This window comes from Marmota monax, unplaced genomic scaffold (genome assembly GCF_021218885.2).
Source record: "Marmota monax isolate L192 unplaced genomic scaffold, Marmota_monax_Labrador192_F-V1.1 WCK01_AAM20220418_F8-fsc00019, whole genome shotgun sequence".
NCBI lineage: Eukaryota > Metazoa > Chordata > Mammalia > Rodentia > Sciuridae > Marmota > Marmota monax.
The window spans coordinates 9114205-9121248 of record NW_026695242.1 but is presented as its reverse complement, the minus strand read 5'-3'; the positions used below and the strand labels follow the sequence as shown (position 1 = coordinate 9121248).

The window sequence follows — 7044 nt, the reverse complement described above, 5'->3', positions numbered from 1 at the left end:
TTTTGGGGTTGTCCTTTGTCCGTGGCTTTTCTGTCGCCTAAGAGCTCGCCATAGCCAAGAAAAGGCTATGATCGTCCAGGCTTTTGCAGCCCTAGAGAATGGTATCTCTCCACAAGTTTGGCTTGCGCAACTTAAGCAATAATTTCCTGGGTTTTGGCCATTGCACCCCAAGTTATCTTTGACATTGTACTGGGATTGGCATGCCCTCCTCTTCCTGCCTTCCCAGTTATGGAAGGCCCATGCACTCTGCAGGCCTTGTTGCCATTGCACGCAGGTGGGCTTCCATGCTGGTGCTGCACTTTATGCTTTGGACCCTTCGTTTTCTCAGGGGCTGAGAGATGGTATTGCCACTTCCAACCACACAGGCACTGACCGGCTACTTGTAAAATCCCCTTTCCTTTTCACCATCATCACGATGCAGGATGCGAGGCAAGGCACTGCACTTGAGTGATCCGGTCTCCGGACCTCAAGGGAAGCATGTCCTATTGCATACGGGTTTGGCGTCCACGCCGTGTCCCACGAAAAAAGGCGTTGGCTGATATGGTGTCAGATCTAGGGAAGGCGCCTCCTTGGGACTGAGCCATACTTTGCAGCCATGTTTGCACAGTGGGATAGGACCTCTACTTTCGCCTGCATTGATTTTTAAGAAATAAGGGGGAACTGTGGTGAGCCGTGTTTGTAGACCGTTGCCGCCATTAGAAGATGGCGCCGGTTTCCGTTGTGGATCTTGGTAAACAACTCCTTATTTGGGAGAGTTGGCGCGCTGTCCCTCAGTACCCAATGAGAAAACCCCGCGTGGCAGCTTTGGATTGGACTTGAGCAAGCTTTATTAGGCTGTGTGGGGGTGCATGAGGAAGAAGAGCGCGCTTGAGAGAAGACTAGAATTAAGGCCTGAATAAACCGCTGAAAGAAGAATCCTGTGTCGTGTCTTCCTTGCTGGCGAGGGGGTCGAGACACATGGGTATATAAAAGTCTGTATGTCTTTCTTTCTTTCTTCCTCCCCCCCTCCTCCCCTCCCCTCCCCCTCCTTCCTTCTCCTTCTCCTTCTTTCTCTCTCTCTCTCTCTCTCTCTTCCAGGGACTGAACCCACTGACACTTAGCCACTGAGCCACATCCCCAGTCCTTTTTATTTTTTTATTTTGAGACCAGTCTCACTAGGCTGCTTATATCCTTGTAAATTGCTGAGGCTGGCTTCGAATCTGCAATCCTCCTGCCTCAGCCTCCCAAGTTACTGGGATTACAGGCATACACCACCATGCCCTGCAAAAGTATTGGTTTTATTTAAATATGCTTGGTACTCAGTGAGTCCTTTGAATTTGAAAACACAGTTTTCTTCACTACAGGGAATTTTTTTTTCTATCACATCTTTAATGGTTACTTCTCACACTATTTAGAAATGTTTGCAGATACAAGTAACAGAAAGTTTGAGTAAAGAATGATGTGAACCAATAGGTTCTCACTTACTTCAAATAAGAATCATAGAAGTTGTCAGGTGTTGGCTTTGGTGGAACTTTCTGCAAGTTTTTGGCTCAGTGTCCAGAACTGTGTCACCAGGCAGGGGAAGCTGGAAGTGAATGTATTTCTCGGCCTCTTGCCTTCGTCTTGGAGTAAGAGACGGGGGGGGGGGGGGGGGGGGGGGCTGAGTTAGTTGGCCAGCAGCCTCCTTCCCATTTCTAGCTCGGATCCATCCTCGACATCTCTCTCCTTCCCTCCTGACGGCTGCCTCTCTGTGGATTGCGCTCCCTGGGCTTTCCCTCGCACTCTACCTTCCAGACCACTGACTGAATCCTCAGCCTTGCTGTCCTCTGTTGAACAGATACTTGAAAACTAGGCTTTTTAGTGTTCATGAATCTTTCTGTGTGCTCCTCTCACACCTTCTGGAGGGGTCCCACAACCTTCCGCTGCTCTTCCTGCTAGTTCACCTGTTCCTCCACTGTCTTTGAGTGCTCTTGAACAGTGAGGTTTCTCTTTACTTTGGTTTTCCCCATCCCCCACCCTCCACCCTGTGCTGGAGGATCCTTTTCTGTCTGTCTCTTGGGTCTGCAGCAAGGGCACTTCTGACAAGCAGTCTCTCCTCATCTCTGTCCATTCCAGGTGCGCCCAGAGGCTCGCTGGCTGGCTCAGGCCGTTAACCCACAGTGCAGTTCTCCACTCTTCCCCCTGGTCCTTCAGCTGTGGCTCAGGAGAGCAAAGCCCAAACCTGCCCTTGCCCTTGGAGAGGAAGGGGCTCTCCTCAGCTGCCCCATCTGGGCTTTATGTCACCCAGAGTGAACCAGCAGTGGGGAGAGGGGTAAGGCACACGTGCAATCCATGCTCAGTGTGGAAATTTCAGGATTCACTTGAGCCAGATTCATAAAGGTCTAGCTTTTCCTTCATGACTGGCTATTTTCTCAACAAACAGATGTTGTGAATCCAGGTGTGCCTCCCCTGTTTGCTGTCAGAGACCTAGTAGGGACAAAACGGAGGGTATTGAAAATCTAAGAATGCATCTCACGCTAAGGGTAAGTCTTTTTCCTGCAAGTTTTGCTCAGTTGTGTGTGTGTGTGTGTGAGTGTATGTGTGTGTTTTAAAGGTTTGATCTTATTATTTGTTACGTTTACAAATTCTTATTTTTGACTGGACTCAGAAGTGAAAGCTCTCAGAGAGGACATCCTGTGTCTCTTGGCAATCTGTTCCTGGCATTTTTCTTTGGCTTCTTTTATTCTCTTGGCCAAAAGTTTGACTGTTCTGCAGCCTCTTCCTTATTCTTCTCAGTAAGCTGTTCTTCAGAGCAATGCTCAGGCGCCTGTGTTGCAGGACACGCGGGGTAACAAGGTGCTCAATCCTCAGTGCTTTGGCCTGGGTTCTTACCTTCCTTGTTTAAGGGTTTCCTAACAAGATATTAGCAGACATCATCTTTCTTAGGGAGACTGAAAAATCTGTGGCTTCTATGAGCTCTTCTGGGTCCTAGTTGATGAGGTACAGTAGCATCCGTAAGTCCAGGGATATCCTTCTCTCCTTTTTTAATAACAACCAACTTGGGAACACTCAGGTGGGCATCCTCAGTGCAACCTCGAACAGATTGGCGCCTTCTCTCTCCAGTTCACCTTGGTCTGTAACAGGAATGCCCCTGGCTCAGTAGCAGGCAAACATGGCCACGGTCAAGATACCCTGCTTAATGGGGAAACCTTGTCTGCCATTCCCACACTGATTCAGACCACATCACCCTCCCATTCTTCACCCAGAGCATCAGTAGCAACTTCTATGGCCATCCGCTTCTCCATCTGCTTCTCCAAAAAAGTCCGAGCTTTGCGTTGACTGCCCACTTCAGCCAGTTTCTGGCAGCCAGTGGCTGGGAAGGAGATATCAGCTTCATCTTGGTGCAGCTGATGGCCACAAGGCACCATGAAAAAGAGCCAGTTTTGTTTTGTATGTACCGTCATGCACTGCGTCCTGACGTTTTGGTCAATGACAAGCCACATACGGAAGGTGCTCCCGTTTGATGATGTCACCCGCTGATGTCATAGGCGACTTAGTTCTTGTAAGCACACTCCACGATGTTCGCACAATGACGGAAATTGCCAGAGACCACGATTCTCAGAATAGACCCCCATCGTTAAGTGACGCCTGACTGTACTCTGGGCTATAACATATTTCTGATAATGTATAAGCAAGACAGGTGTGGTGACATACACCTGTGGTCCCAGGTCCTTGAGAGGCTGAGACAGGAGGATTACTTGGGCCCAGGAATTCAAAGCCAGCCTGAGTAACGTAGGGAGGCCCTATCTTAAAAAAAAAAATGGTCTGATCAATGCTAAGTTAGAGGATATTCTAGAGCAGTTGATTTGGCTTCACAGGAAGAATGAAATTGCAGGAAGATTAGGATCTTTACTAAAAGAATTCTATGACTCCCTCCACCCTGAGATGATTTTTATGGGCAGGTCTCCTGAGAGCATTTGTGATACACTAACTGCTAAGTAGCAGGCTAGCTGGATGCTCACAGCGAATCTTTCCCCAGCACCCCAATTCCACCCTCTAAGACATCTAGACCAGGCCGGGGTCTCTGCAGTCCTTATGAAATGCTGCAGGACATTTGCTGGCCCAGGGAGTGGGAAAACAGAGCTTGGAGTTTGGAGGGAAGTTTGAGGCTGTGGGAGGTAGACACCGGCCCCCAGCTCCAGGCCCTGCGTGGATTCTAAAGGGCTGGGTGACCTTGGGCACACTTGTGACCTATGAGGGAGGATAAAAGAGCAATGAAGTCAACTTCAATGTTGCCAACAGAGATTTATATTTTGCTATCAGAGGGACTTTCTTTCTGGGCAAAGCCAAGAGGGATTTAGGTGTGTAAGACAGAAAGTAGGTTCTGTAGCCGAGCTGAGCTCAGGAACAGGAAAGAGGAAGTTGGAATGCCCTGTTGGGAAATACAGGAAGTAGAAAGGAACCTCAAAGTCTGGGAGCAGAAGACGGACCCCTCCTGGGGTCCCAGCCAGGTTTCCGTGGAATGCCCAGGCCACTCGATGGCTGACAGAAGCCAGGGAAGGCTACCCTGCAGTCTGATGTGGGGCTGCCAGCAGGGTCAGTCAGCCTGCATGGCCCAGGGGACAGCTGACTCATGGCGTCCCTGTTTAGTGACCATCTACCTGTTCCCAGAACCTATGGTGTCATCTGGGTCTTTTCCCCTCATTGTTTCAACCATCCAGCAGGGAAGGGGGCACTACCCAAATAAACCTAGGCGTGCTCAGTGTTCTAGTAAGTGGGGTGAAAGTATTCGGTCAACAGTGAAGTCACATTTTGGGGGGTCCTAGGAACACCAGCCCACAGAACACTGTGGCTCATCACCTTCCCTGCCGCCTCCCCAGCAGATCCATGTTTTCTGAATGTAAAAGCCTTCCATCCCTCCTGCCTGCCTCCTCTGTAGCCTCACTCCTTACCCCTAGCACCTGTCCTTGGCCCCTGCTGTTATTGGAAGGTTTGGCCCCAGAGGTCAGGTGTTGGTTCCTAATCCCCACACTCATATGCTGATGGTGTTTGGAAGTGGTGCCTCCAGGAGATAATTAGGATTAGATGAGGTCCTGAGGGTCGATCCCCCAGTGGCAACAGTGGCTTCCTAAGGAGAAGAAAGTCCCCCTGCGTGATGCCCTGTGCCATGTTATGATACCTTAAGACCCTCACCAGATGCTCAGCAGATGCCTGCACCAGGTTCTAGCGTTCCCAGCCTCCAGAATCATGAGTCAACTAAACTCCAGTTCTTTATAAAATGGTGGGTCTCGGGTATTTTATTAGAGCAACAGAAAGCAGACCCCTGGCTGCCCTGGAAGCCCAGCAGCTCCTCCAAGGCTCCCCTTCTCCAGCAGCACCCAGCTTTTCCTGAAGCAGCTGCCCTAACCTCCCAAGTGACAGTGGAGCCGCCAGGGTACCCAGCTGCTCCCAGTGTGAGTCACACAGGCCTGGCCCAAGATCCTGTCCAGCAGAGCTCCTGGGTGGCTTTCCTCGGACGCCTAACTGCACCCCAATAAAGCAACCCCAGCTGGTGGCTGGTTCTGAGACCCCTCCTCTGTCAAAGCTGGGAGACCAGCCTGGATCCCCTCAGCTAGAGGGGCCCCTCTTCTCTGGGCAGAGAGGCTCCAGTGGAATTTTCTCAGCCTGTCAGTCATTGGCATTGGCCTCTTACAAGAATCCATTACTTAATTGGAAAATGTGCAAAGAACAAAAACAGGAAATTTACAGAACTACGAATGATCAGTCATCATGGTAAAATACACCCAGCCTCACCAACCGTCAGGGTAATGAAAATTAAAACACAAGAATATTTTTCTTTTTACAGAGCATCTTAAAGGCTGGTTGTAACATGGTGGTAGAAGGCTTGCCTAGCATGTGTGAGGCCCCAGGCTCCATCCCCAGCACTACCACCACCACAGATGATGATGATGATGACGATGATGATGATTTTGGTACTGGGGATTGAACCCAGGAGTGCTTAACCATTGAGCCACATCCCCAGCCATTTTTTTATATTTTATTTAGGGACAAGGTCTCACTGAGTTGCTTAGAGCCTCTCTAGGTTGTTGAGGCTGGCTTTGAACTCGTGATCCTCCCGCCTCAGCCTCCTGAGCCACTGGGATGACAGGTGTGCATCGTGATGCCTGGCCAACAAAATATTTTGGTGTACAATAGCACAAATGAAGAAAAGGATGGCACATGAATATGCATATGTGGACACAGGCCACTCCTCTTTTGGCTACACTTTCTCTCTCTGTCCATGTGGTGTTGGACACAGTGACTTCTGAAGGTCCTCCCAGCCCTGGACTCCTGGCATCCCTCTGTGCAGTCTTGCTTACCTCTAGTTTCCTTGGTGGCCAGAGGGAATTGCTGACCCTCTCCGTTTTCTCTGGTAATAGAACATATAAATACCTGCCCAGCCTGTCTTGTAGCACTGATCTAGATGGCTCTAGAGTTCTGGAGAAGAAAGCCAGTCTGCGGACAGACACCAAGACAGGGTCACATGGGGCCTGGAGGGAATATATTGTTGTGGTGACCCGAGCTCCTGCCCCACCCTAGGTACGTTGGTTCTTGGTGCACCCACCCTTGGGGCTGAACAGAGGCTTGTGAGCCATTGGCAGATTTGACTCCCTGTTTTTAGTACCCACTTTATTCCGGGCATAGTGCTTGGTGACTTCATCTGGTCACCTTGCAGGGAGTCATTTGGTTCTGGAAATGTCCCATTTCACAGACAACATGGGTGTCCTGAGAGGGGGACCAACATCCTGTGTCCTCTCTCAGAGTCAGCTTGGATGTGGTAAAGTGGTCACGTGATCTCCCTTTTGATGCTGAGTGTTTTCACAGCCTTGCGTATTGCCTTGTGTGTTGTTGGGTGGGGGGCTGGACCCTCCCTGAGCTGTCCCACTGGTCTGGCCCCTGACTTAGGGAATCCAATGGAATCAGGGTCTCTCCTTCGCTGGACAGCCTTCTGGTAGCTGGAAGTTAGCCCACCCACGTTTCCTGCACTTTCCTTCCTGTTTCTCTCCTTTTCCTAGGAGGGGGCAGGCTCCAGGCCCTGTCATCCAG

At 50.2% G+C, this 7044-nt stretch overlaps 1 pseudogene; it reads right to left on the bottom strand.

Moving 5' to 3' along the window:
• Nucleotides 1–2606: 2606 nt before the first annotated feature.
• Nucleotides 2607–3422, bottom strand: LOC124075949 (small ribosomal subunit protein eS6-like; annotated as a pseudogene).
• Between the last annotated feature and the right edge of the window lie 3622 nt (nt 3423–7044).